We start from the raw sequence: 13,786 nt of genomic DNA, 5'->3' as shown, positions 1-13,786 counted from the left end.
CCATAACTGCTTTCTTAAAACCTTTTCCCAAAAAAAGGAAATTGCCCAGTTACAGGAAAGTTCCCTTTAATGAAGAGATATACCATTACGTCCTCACTTAAATAAGTGTTCATAGTCTCCCACATCAGCTCTCAGTCCCCTGCTTGGCAAATAATTAGAAATAAAGGCAAGAGTGCAGCTCACACATGGAAAAGCTCTTGCTACAAAAAAACTCTTGTTGCCTGATATTCAGAAGACCATACCTGAGATAATTTGACAAGACATCCCTCCAGTCATCTCTTTGGATTCCACCAATAGGCATCAGGTTCTGGAGAAATATGAGTGATTTTCTCTTCAAAATGCTTCTCAGAAAAGGTGGTAACAACTTGCAGAGAAGTTTTACTTCCTGCTAACCCCTTACATTCATGGCTTACAAAATGTTAGTTAAAATAAAAACATAAATCAGGATAGATGATGACTGGCATGGGGAAGGTAGAAAAAAAAAGACCCTTGTTTTGAAATATATCTTCTAGCCTATTTTAGTGATTTTTATTTTGCTACTATAGAACAAAGAGAAAATTATATATCATTTAGAGCAGGGGTGTCAAACTGCTGGCCCATGGGCCGGATGAATCACACGGAAGCTGGACCCACCCCAGCTCCGTCAATTGGAAAAAAGTCACACAATGTCATAACATGTCATCTGATGTGGCAAGTTTGATACCCCTGATTAGTAACATTTGCTATTAAGGCTTCTGTTGCTCAGTTGCTTACAGCAACATCATTCTAAATACTTTAGATCAACATGAACGTGATTGATAAGTAGCTGATTGTGATTTTAAAATAGAAATAGATCACGGTGGCTCAGTGGGTTAAGACGCTGAGCTTGTTGATCAGAAGGTCAGCAGTTTGGCGGGTCGAATCTCGAGTGCCGCGTAACAGAGTGAGCGCCTGTTACTCGTCCCAGCTTCTGCCAACCTAGCAGTTCGAAAGCACGTAAAAATGCAAGTAGAAAAATAGGAACCACTACGGTGGGAAGGTAACAGCGTTCCGTGCGCCTTTGGCGTCTAGTCATGCCGGCCACATGACCACGGAGACGTCCTCGGACAAGCGCTGGCTCTTCGGCTTTGAAACGGAGATGAGCACCGGCCCCTAGAGTCGGAAACGACTAGCACACATGTGCGGGGGAACCTTTACCTTTACCTTTTTAAACAATTTCATTTTTAGAACTAATGAAATATAATATTGACCTGAATGTTAGATTTATTAATGTATTTGTAATAATGAAACATTTTAATATTCACTGGTGACAAATAAGCGCCTTCAGACACACTTAAATAATGTAATCCTGTTCAAAATAATTGAACACCATGTCTGATTTGCTGAAGATTTAAGCCATCATTGTCTGATATCAGCTTTTTTTCAGTCTTGATTTTTATATAGCTTAAGTTATTTTGGTTTAAAATAATAATGAACTATTTTTGATTTAAGTGGCCCAGGAAAATTTATTTAATAAAATATTCATAAGAAGATTTATAGTATTATAAACAATATTCTGTGGCTGAGACTACTAAATTAATTTACTGTTAATTGTAAGCTAAAATATCAAGATATCTAAGGTAAACAAATAATAAATACTTTGGATGCCTGAGCACCTATTTTCCTCTTTATATAATGCATGAATGGAGAAAAGAGAAAATTGTTACATTTGAAAGATGTTATGCAAATTAGTATTACAGTATATATAAAATTAATTTTTCAGTAACAAACTTTTTAAAAATTGACAAGTCTTAATTCACCTAAATAATTATGAAATGTATTAAACTTTTCTATCACAGTTTTTCTAATTGACATACTATTTTAATTATATTTATTATAATTTTATACGTTTAGTTACATTCACTCAATTCTAAATTTAAGATATTTTTTCATATGTGAATCAACAATAATGAAAAATAATAGCCAATAAAAAAATGTATTCAGATCCCTACTTGAACATTTTCCGTCTCTATTTAACAATATTGTATTTTTTGTTGTTAAATAATATACATAAAAGCATTTACCTGTTTGTTTACTTATTATAACTAAAATTATAGTAAGTTATTACAAAATTCTGACTTACCACAACACAATGATTAGCTATTTTAAAATAGTAAATACTACTTTAAATACTAAAATAATGTTAGTTACTTTGATATCAAGGAAGCTATTTTTAATTCTTTTAATGCTATAGTTATTTAACAACATAGTTTAATATTTTGTAGCTAATAAACTGTTTAAATGAAAATCCTTAATACAATAAAAGAAAAAGTAAACTCTTAGGCATAAATGAAGGAAACCTAATACTTCCAAATACTTCCAAATATAACTTAGTTACTTACTTATTTTGGAAAAGTTGACTTGGTGATTAAATCATGTTCTGATGTTTTTTTTCCTAATTGAACAAAAAATGCTATCTTGATCTTAAGGCTACATGAAATGATAATAAAAAGGTCTTCGAATAAATAGGGTATTTCTTTACTTAAATGTAAACACTGAAATGTCAGGTTTCCCAGTTTGTTAATTGTAGTTAATTATCTAGCTCTTATTATTATAAATTTTGTTCATAAGTCTAGATTAATTTTAAAATTGGTTTCATCCATCCATTCATTCCTACAAAGAAAATGTCTTTGGGTACACTTCTGCACACAACTGGATTTTAGTGGATTATGAGAAGTCTGAGAGTTTGGTCATTATCAATGCAGAACTGAAACAAGATAACAGAATGTGGCTATTTTTGAGAATTCTGTTTTGATTTTTTGAATTTTTTCAATTGTATAGGTGCAGGAGACAGCAAAGAAGGCCAATACTCTAAGGGCTAGTGATGAGATTATCCTGGGCTGAATTGTCTTCTAATTCTAATATCTATTGTGAAAAATGATTCTGTGATCTGAGAACAAAGATAACAGGATTGTCTATTTACATGATTGGAATTAGCAGGAGAGGTAGGTGGTCTAGAGACTATTTACTATTTATACAAACAGCAACTATCTTAACTAGTAGCATAGTAGGCAGATTACTCTTACCATTATATGTTCCATTGGGGTGTGATCAATTGCAGAAGCCATGTTATTCAGATCCATATGGAATTTTCCTTTCCATTTGAAAGTTCACTAGTATGTCTCTTAGCACTATTAGGTTAATAGTATTTGGTAAATTCCGTTTTCTGATTGTATCAGGAACATTATTTTAATACTTCTAGATTTGGAGATTTATTTATTTGAGAAATTTGTAACTGCACATGCCTAAAGAGACAGGGCCATGGCTGGTCATTAGTTTCTGGCTCTATATTTTCTGGCTCCTGCTTTCATTAGTTTTCATTGTAATTTTCATTGCTTTCGTTTTCATTTTTTGCTAGAAAAATAAATGTATGAGTAATATATAGAACAATATATTTTAGCATTCCTCAGATTGACAGACGGACAAACCATTTCTGGTTGCATGGATTATCACTGTTTTTCAAGTGTCCAGTGATGTCAAAAGGTATATATATATATATATATATATATATATATATATATATATATATATATATATATATATATATATATATATATATATATATATATATATATATATATATATATATATACACATATGGGATTTACAAAATTAATTATCGTTAATATTTCAAATGTAGGCAAAACCAAAACAGAAAGTTTTTCATAGTTATTTTGATTTAGTGAAATTATTCTGAATTAGTTTTAGAAAGCAAAAGAATAACAGCATTGTATACCTGCAGTGTTTTACATCTTTGATTTTCTGAATCTGTTTAATATAGATGATTTGAAAACTTAATTCATAACTAAGGCAAGCAGCCCCCATAATACTTATTTACAATTTTAGAAGAATCCTGTAAGGATGATTTGCTTTCTTCCAAATTGCTATTATTACCTTACTTTATAAACATGTCAATATAAACTATAGATTATATCTTATCTCTTCAAAAGCATTTCCATATATCTGGAAAAAAATCTTTTCACAGAATCACTGCATTACATGAAACTATTAATTTTTAGAATGGAGAGCATTACTTTTGCACTCAGTGTGCTAACTAAGTTCCCCATAAAATTCCTTAACATGAGAGAAAATATATTAGTAATAATAATAATTAGTAATTTTCTCCTCCCAAAATGCTCAGATTATGCTGATATTATTTAAAAGTATATTAAATATCCAATTCTTAAGTATTCTTATTTTATTTTCAGGGGTTTTTAAAATCATGATTACAATATGAAAATATGGATTTTTTAAGTTTAAAATATGAATTAATATAAGAATTACTATTTAAAAACAAACATTTGGGAGGGTTACCTCTCTTTCAGAACACTCCAGACCACTGCTGCATTTGAGTTTTTTTCCATGGTGTAAAGATAGTCTAGGAGGAAATGGTGACTACTCTCGGGCCTGCAGAAATTGGTGTCTGTGTGTGTGTGTGTGTGTGTGTGTGTGTGTGTCTGTCAGTGAAACCTTTAGTGTTAGAAACAAACAAATCTATTGTGAATTACTGCATGTCCAGTATAGAGCAACCTAGAAAGATCTAATGACTAAGGATGGAAGTTGGCTGTCCATAAGTGCTGCAGCCAGCTTCAGTGTGTAATGCAATCATTTCTTCACAGTAAATATATACAGTATTTTGCAAGTAATGATGCAATCCACCTCTATACCAAGATGTTGAAAACAACAACACTGTGGGAAAAACGTCATTTACTAAATTTGGAGTGATTTTACCTTTTTCTTAGTCTGGGAATTTTAGCTTTCTTGTCATATATACTTGATTCACCAAGTTAATTAGCAAAACAAAACAAAAAATTAAGTGATAGTTGGAAGGGCAGGGTGCAGTAGTCAATCAAAGGTTCAATCAACTTTATTTTAGAATAAAAATGATATTTCTTAAAAATGCTGATCATGGTCAAATTAGGATTCAGGTTTTATCTGAAAAATAAAATTGAAACTATCATTAAAATTTGTCATTCAAGTGGAAATTAGTTTTTAGGCATTGTGAATATTTTTGTTTCTTTTTGACTTATCTGCTTTTGTGCATTTTTTAAAAAAATACTTTTCACTGAGTACAATTGAGAGTTTTGTTTTATTATGTTAATTTTAGATAAACAGTTTGTAAATTGCAAGAGTCGTAAATAGCTTATGATGAGTCCAAATAAAGATATATTCCGAAAATCTAACACAAGCATGGTTTAGCATTTCCTTAGGGAAGGAGGAGGGAGGAAGATAATTGAGAGCCAATCTATAATCAGAAGCAATAAAGGTTAATTTTATATGGTCACCTATGTCAAACAAATGACTCTAGGTGGTGAACAGCAGCAATAATTAAACCAGCAAAACCATAATCAAAAATACAAAATAAATGGACAATCCACACTCTTAAGTTATTTTTAAGCAATGTAGATGCAATATATTCCAACAAAAATAATTCACAGGCTCTGAAGGCACTCCAAAGCTCAGGAAAATAGCTATATTTTTTTATGTAGAAAAATTTGTGGTGCAAGGAATAGCATTTCTTTTCTGTTTGTTAGTAAGACCTATAGGTGGAACTATATGTTGCCTGGAATGGAGATATACCACGAGAGGAGTGCACACATTGCCATAAGCAAATTCAGCTAATGGTATGAAATAAGTCCAGGTGTCCAGAAATATAGTGTCTTAAACATTTCTGCAGTAGTTGGTTAACCTTCTCAGCTTCTCTATTGGAGTCATATGATGGACAAATGACATATGTATTTTAAGATTTAATAATTGCAAGGGTGCCCTCCAAACATTGGAAGTAAATTGACTTCTCTGTCTTTTATGACATTATTAACCAACCTTCTATATCTAAAGACATGGAATAAAACATTTTGAGCCATTTCTTGAGCTGTTGGAAGACCCCTGAAAGGAATGAAATAGGTCAATTTGGTAAATAAATCCACTACTACTAATATGGTAGTATATCCCCACATTGAAGGAAGATCAGTGATGAAATCTAGCAAAATAGTGTCCCAAGGTTGGGGGATGGGGGTGTTTAGCAGTTGCAACAAGACAAATGGCTTACCAGGGATTGGGTCTGCTCTCCAACAGACATGGCTGGAGGAAACTATAATCCTTTAGCTCAGTGCAGGATTTTGGCCACCAAAATTCTCTTAGAAGTATATATTGACTTTTAAAATTCCCATGTGTCCTTCTGTCAGCTGTCAAGGCACAGCTGTTCTTCTTCCTCCCTTAGGAGAAAAGGCACATAGACATTCATTGTACAATAGCTTTCTCCCACCTTTGTTAAAAGTGAAACAATAGCTTGTTGCTCGGTCTTGAGTTTATCCATCCAGGCCCTAGCATATACATCCTGCTGCTACAATACCTTAATCTAATCAAAGAGATCATCAGCCCACCTTTCTGCTCTCAGCCTTTTGCATCAATCTGTCTTACCATAGGCCTTAAAGTTGCTTGCCTGCATTATCAATGCTGGGGGTGGGAGGCGTGATTGGGGAACTTGATACTCTGGCTTGCATGAAAAAGTGTCTGAAAACTTGTTCTGCCAGCCTGCAATATAGAAAATGTAAAAAATCAAAGTAAAAGAGAATTGTGCACATCTGATTTGCCAGGGTATGAGAGATGTGGTGTTTGCAGCACATCTAAATTTTTATGGTCAGTATGGATTTGTATGGTAAGTGGGTGGGTTGCTCCTTCCAGCAGGTGTCTCCATTGTTGCAAGACATTTTTTTTTTGCTACCAATAGCATAATTTCTCTCTACGTGGTGCAATGCTCTTGAGTAAAACACACATACAAGTGTGTACTCCCTTCTCTGCTTGGAGTAGAACTGTTCCTATCAACACATCTGATGTATCTGTTTGTACTAAAAGGGGTGGGAGGGGTCAGGGTGGCAGAGGAGTGGTTGAGAAGATGTGAAAACTTTGAATACAGCTTTTGGCCTGGTTAATTGTAGATTAAATTTGTCTAAATTTTTGCAGACATTTTAGATAAATATGTTTTTGTAACCCATGTCAGAAATGTATTGCAAATATTATGGAACAATAAGCTTTTTGATATAGTAGAAAAATGCACATTTGATCTGATTTAACTGGACTATTTAGGTTATAGAATATCCCCAGAAGGCATACAGATGGATCCAGCAAAAGGTGCAGTGTATTCTATCATGGCCACCCCTCATCCCACTCTATCCCAGACATTATGGAGTCTGTACAAATTGTAAACCCTAATCTCTTACAGAAATCAATAGATATCATTGATCTAAAAGTCAAGAAATTAGATATTTTCCTGTTAATGGTATAACCAGGATATAAATACTAAAAACTATATTGATAAAATTTGAAATTTTTTTGTTAACAATATTGTATAATTATCAAAAACAGCCTTAATGTCATTGGCATACAAGAAAAAAAATATTTAGTTGAGTGCCCCGCACACCACTAATGTCTAAAAGAAGATAGCGGTTCAAAACTAAATACAAAATTGGAGACAATGATAATGTTATTCAGTGGATCAAGACACAAATATATTGGTAATACTGTGTTTCCCCAAAAATAAGACTCACCCACAAAAAAAGAAGAAGCCCTAGCCTGATTTTTTTGGGGTGGTCCTATTATAAGCCCTACCCCCAAAAAGCCTGGGGTGGGTGGGCGTGGCCAGCAAAGGAGGTGGCAAGCCAGCATCAGCCGCAGCCAGCATAGCGCAAGTAATTCCAAGTGTGGGGGCAGAGGTGGGGGGGAAGCAGGCAATCCAGTCTCCCTCTGGGCAAAAAGCATTTGGGCGCCTATGGGGCGCTTGGAAATGGAGTGAATCACTCCACTCATACTTTTCACCCGGAGAATTGACAGAGACTGGAAGCTTTGTCTGCTTGCAAAAGGAAAGAGTGTGGCAGGTGGAGGGAGGTGACAGTGGAGGCTTGCACTACCCTGTCCTTCGGCTTCCCCTGTCTGACTGCACTACTCTCCTCCTAGCATGAAGGGATATTCCATTGGCACTTCTCTCGCCTCCCAAGCATCTGTCCTGGGAAGCCTTGGGAAGCCCTGTAAGCTATTGTGGCGATGGGCAAGCAGATGGTGGGGGGGCAGTTGCAAAGTCAGACATCCCCCCAAAATAAGCCCTAATGGGTCTGATTATGTATATATATATATATATATATATATATATATATATATATATATATATATATATATATGTAGGTCTAGAGTCTCGGGTTTCTTCCCGCGTTCCTTTCATCTTCAGAAAGTTGTGGCCACAACTTTCTGAAGATGAAAGGAACGCGGGAAGAAACCCGAGACTCTAGACCTACACATACAGACACCCGCGAGAATCTACGAAAACAAATATATATATATATATATATATATATATATATATATATATATATATATATATATATATATATATCACAAAAAATAAAGGGAACACAAGATAAGACATCCTACTATTAAATACTGTACATTTTGTTATTTAAGTGTTCCCTTTATTTTTTTGAGCAATATATATATATATATATATATATATATATATATATATATATATATATATATATATATATATATATATACACACATATATATACATATATACATATACATATACATACATACATACATACATACATACATACATATATATATATATATATATATATATATATATATATATATATATATTCATGGAAATACAGTAACTCAAGCCACAGGATAAAAATACCTCATCGTAATCAAATGGTAATGGAAAACAATTATCTGAAAATACACTTTGTAAATTGAATTTGATCCATATAAAAACTCTTTTCTACATCCAACAAAATTTGAATAAGTGATACTAATTTATCTGCATCTATATCCATAAGAACCATAAGGCAAATATTGTAAGAATTTATCAATTTCTGGACTTCTGGGGACAGCAATGGCAGAAATGAACATGGCTCAGAGAAAAAAAATATTTCATTATACTAATAAGAAGGGACCCTTTAATATAATGGAGCAATATTTGACTACAGAAGAAGTTAAGGCTGCTTCAGAACAATGTATTCAGAAATTACTTACAAGATTGCTTAAACCAGGCATGTCAAACTCGCGACGTCATATGACGTTGTGTGACGTATCGCGACTTTTTCCCCATTGCCGACAATGGGGTAGGTGCAGTTTTGGCATGACACATCCAGCCTGCAGGCCGACAGTTTGACATGCCTGGTTTAAACTATAATAAATATATAGAAGAACCTCAGATTTTATTGTATAAAGCTGACTGATTTGAATGTGGATTTGGAATTTTAAAAAATGCTGGATTACAAAAGAGATATGGGGAAAGATGCTATGGATCAGAAAATGGACTTAAAAATGGCAGCTCATACAGTAAGTGATATGGAAAAAGATGCCAAAATGGAATTACAAATGAAAACAGATTTCTTAATAATTAAAGGGGACATGCAAATAATAAATCGGAACAGAGATATAAAAAGGCTACCTGTTTTGGATTTACAAAAGGAATTTGTGAAACCAATAAAACTGTTTCTGAGAGAAAACAAAGAGAAAATGATAAGAAATAAACTTTTGGGACATTATTTAATTTTAAAAAGATCAAGCTTTTTAAAAACAGAGAGAAGGTCTGCGTACTGAACGTATTCAGTCAGGGTTAAAATATATATGCTGTGGTTTCTTGAGGCTCGGAGATCTTTTTTTGACCAGGACAGAATGACACAGATCAGTTTGTAGGTCGACAGGGATTTCTTTTGCTTTATTTCTTAGATAAAGTGATCAGTTGAATTACAAGATTGATTTTTTTAGTAAGGCTAATACAACTATATATTTCTGTGTCTCTCTGTGTGTGTTTTACTATTTCTAGTAGTTCTTACTAGCCTTTTGCCTATTAGGATTAAATGATGAGTTTTTACAATTTGATTATTGATAAGGAATAAGAAATAGGAAGAAAAGATGCTTTTCTGAAATTGAAATACTAGAGAAGGTGTTGAGTTACTGAAACTGTTTATACTTGTCTGGAGGATATATGGAATTATCTTTTATATATCTTCTTTTTTTCCTGCCTCTTTGGGCTTTTCTTTTTCTTTTTTACATTGCCCTTAGTTTCTATTAGTTTTTTACCTTTGCATTTGTAAATTTTAATAAAGTTGTTATTAAAAATATTTTATTTGTTATGAATCCAATTAATCTAGATGCATTGAAGATGGTATAATTTTCTGTTGCTAGTGTTGTAGTTAATATTTTAGCATAGATACTGCTTTGCTATAGCATACAGTTATTTTAGCATATAGAAATTGGCCCTTAGCTTCCATATCTTTTAGATTCTTTAGGTCAGATTTTAATATTTCTGAAATAAGGTCCTCATAAAATAATGAAGGAAATATTTAGATACTGATGATTGATTATAGACATATAACAAAATAAATGCCCCAATAGATCCAGTGCTTTTTTTGTAAAAAAATAAATAAAATAAAAAGGTGCCAGAACTCACACATGTCATACAACCCGCCTTGCCTACCCTACAAGGTTTACCTTTGTAGTTGAAAAAAAACTTCTTCAATTTTTTAGTCAATCTAAAATTACAAGAAGGCATTTTATTAATCTTTTGGGACATTTACCACTGGCATGCCCATTTAGTTTAATCAGCAGAAATGTCAGCTTTCTATGTGAAATGAAATTGGCCCAATAAAACAAAATTTGGTTGCTTGTAAAAGATTGAATTATTTTTAAGAAGTTGTCAAACAAGGTGTAAAAATTTACATTTGCAGTTTAATATGGATGTTGACTTGAAAAAAAGTAAAGTTGAAACTTTGTCAGTGACTTTTAATTTACCTTGAAGTTAAAGTCAATTTAATAAATAGATCTGATTAAACCTCATACTGTAGGTCCGTCCACCTTTACATCTGACCAATACATAATTAATATATGTTATTAATAATAATAATACCTCCAATTCACAAGACATTGCCTTTATTCTTATTCTTCCCCTCTGCAGTTTGAATATAAAGTATAAAAGACTAAAAATAGATTTTCGTAGACAGCCAATCAAGCCACGCTCTGGCTGTGGTGCTTCGGCACCTCATGGCTCCTTCTAGAGGAGGCAGACAGTGCTGGAGGGGGACCCTGCTCGCACCGTACCGCCAACAAGGCATTTTCACAAACAAACAAGGATAGGAAGGGCAACAATAGGAAAAGAACACAACTCTGGAAAATCTGTCGAAAAAAGGTACCGGAACAGAGTTCCGGTGCGTTCTATGACAAAGAAGGTTGATCTATAAAAAAATCAACAAGAAATTCATCTGATCAGGCTTTTTTTGGTTTCATCATTTACAGTGTGATCTTTGATAATGTGATTGTGGTATATTGTATCATTATGATGCAATTTGGAATGAATAACTCCCTGCAATACTACACATTTATGTGTCCTGAAAAGGAAAAGAGGTCAAATTGCAACATATGCATGACATTATCATCATCACATAAATGCTACAATATGCATCTGACATATAAATAATCAAGTATGTCATGTGACATTTGTGTGATGTCGTCATATTAATATCATCACAGTTTGCTGCAGAAACCATCTGCGATGGTATTGCTGCAGCTGTAGCAAATATCAACTACGTAGTTCCTTCTGTTTCCAGATTTATACAGGGATGCAAAAATATGATGTCTGTGCCTGAATCTCACTACCAAAGCCTTCAGACCTTATGTCTCATCCTTCTGTGAATAAAGGTAGAATTACAGCAAATTACTATTCCATCCCACTCTCCAGGGATAGCAAAGCTTTGCTTAGTGAAATACATATTCAAGATATGGGCATGTATGTATTCAGATTGAGATAGGAAAAAAGCTTCAGATACTACCTGAATGCTTTCATAGTACTTGTCAGCAGCTCTTTAATGAAACTGTGCCTTATCCTTTTATGGTATCTCTGAAGTTTCTTCTAGGATAACTCAATTTAAATAGTTATGATCTCCAAAGGAACTTAAAATAAATGATTTAAAATAATAAATTGTACTTTAAATACTTTTTAGAAGAATTTGGTTATCTATGAATGTGGCTAGATATCTAACTGAAATGGATTTAGTTGCACTGGTTAATAATCATTTTGGGGAGAGAGATAGGGAGTGCTATCTTGTCGATTTTCATGGATTTCTCAGTAATTGTGATATGGATTTCTCAGTGAATTTTAATAATAATAGAATATTGCTGGAGTGTATTAATGATTGAGAATTGGATTCACAGTCTTACACTGTCTCAAGGTCACTATTAGGGAATGATAGTTGAAAGTCTCATGGAGTTTATGTTTTTAATTCTATAGATTCTTTTATTTATTTTTTTCTGTTTTGTGTTCAAATTATGACATGATATTCCTGGCAATAGTCATTCAGAGATTTCAGTGTTCAGTGATATCAGTATGCTCATAACATGTAACTTTATTTCATCTTTCCATCTGTATCAGGACATAATAATAATAATAATAATAATAATAATAATAATAATAATAATAATAATAATAATAATAATAATAATAATAATAATAATAATAATAATAATAATAATAATAATAATAATAATAATATTGAAAGGGACCTTAGAGCTCTTCTAGTCTGACCTCCTGCTCAGGCAAGAAACCCTATATCATTTCTGATAAATGGTTGTCCAGTCTCTTCTTAAAAACTTCCAGTGTTGAAGCATTCACAACTTCTGGAGCCAGGTTGTTCCACTGATTAATTGTTCTAACTGTTAGGATTTTTTCCCCTTATTTCTAGGTTGCTTCTCTCTTTGATTAGTTTATTGCTTCTTGTCTTGCCTTCATGTGTTTTGGACAATAGCTTGACTCCCTCTTCTTTATGGCAACCCCTGAGATATTGGAATATTGCTATCATGTCACCACTAGTACTTCTTTTCATTAAACTAGACATACCCAATTCCAGCAACCGTTCTTTATGTGTTTTAGTCTCCAGTGTCCTGATCATCTTTGTTGCTCTTCTCTGTACTCTTTCTAGAGTCTCAACATCTTTTTTACATTGTGGTGACCAAAACTGGATGCAGTATTCCAAGTGTGGCCTTACCAAGGTGTTATAAAATGGTATTAACACTTCACATGATCTTGATTCTATCCCTCTGTTAATGCAGCCTAGCACTGTGTTGGCTTTTCTGGCAGCTGTAGCAGACTGCTGGCTTATATTTAAGTGATTGTCCACTAGCATTTCAACATCCCTCTCACAGTGACTACTATTGAGCAAGATACTTGCCTAAATTTAGAACCTTACTTTTTTCACCATTGAATTTCATTTTGTTAGATAGCACCCAAGGTTCAAGTCTTTCAAGATCCTTCTGTATCTTAAGCCTATCTTCCAGAGTGTTGGCTATTCCTGCCAGGTTGTTGTCATCTGCAAATTTGATGAGTTCCCCATCTATCCCCTCATCCAAATCATTGATGAAGATGCTGAAGAGCACTGGGCCCAAAACAGAGCACTGGGCACTCCACTACACACTTTCCTCCATGTAGATGCAGTACCATTGAAGAATTAAGGTGTTTGATAGTTAAATGGAGGTAGTAATGGACTAAAGGAAAACTAATAAACTGAAGCTGGATACAGATAAGATGGAAATGCTGTGTTTAGGTTGGTCTCAGTTTGAGAAATAGGAGAACAGACTTTTGTAACTAAGATTGCACTCCTTTCAAAGCAACAGAAGTGTGTTTTAGGGTTGTCCTTGATTCAAAATTGTTAGGGTAATAGGTGGCATTGTAGCATGGATGGGCATAATAGACTAGGACCGTGGTGGCGAA

General features: G+C 33.5%; 1 protein-coding gene across 1 annotated transcript in view; it reads left to right on the top strand.

The window, feature by feature from the left end:
• Nucleotides 1-13,786, top strand: part of LRP1B (LDL receptor related protein 1B) — a gene marked incomplete at both ends in the record, with an annotated part of 948,262 nt that overhangs the window by 755,619 nt on the left and 178,857 nt on the right.

This window comes from Vipera berus, assembly GCF_964194415.1.
Source record: "Vipera berus genome assembly, chromosome: 1".
NCBI classification, from domain to species: Eukaryota; Metazoa; Chordata; class Lepidosauria; order Squamata; family Viperidae; genus Vipera; species Vipera berus.
The sequence above is the reverse complement of the archived record's forward strand: the minus strand, read 5'-3'. Positions and strand labels throughout refer to the sequence as shown.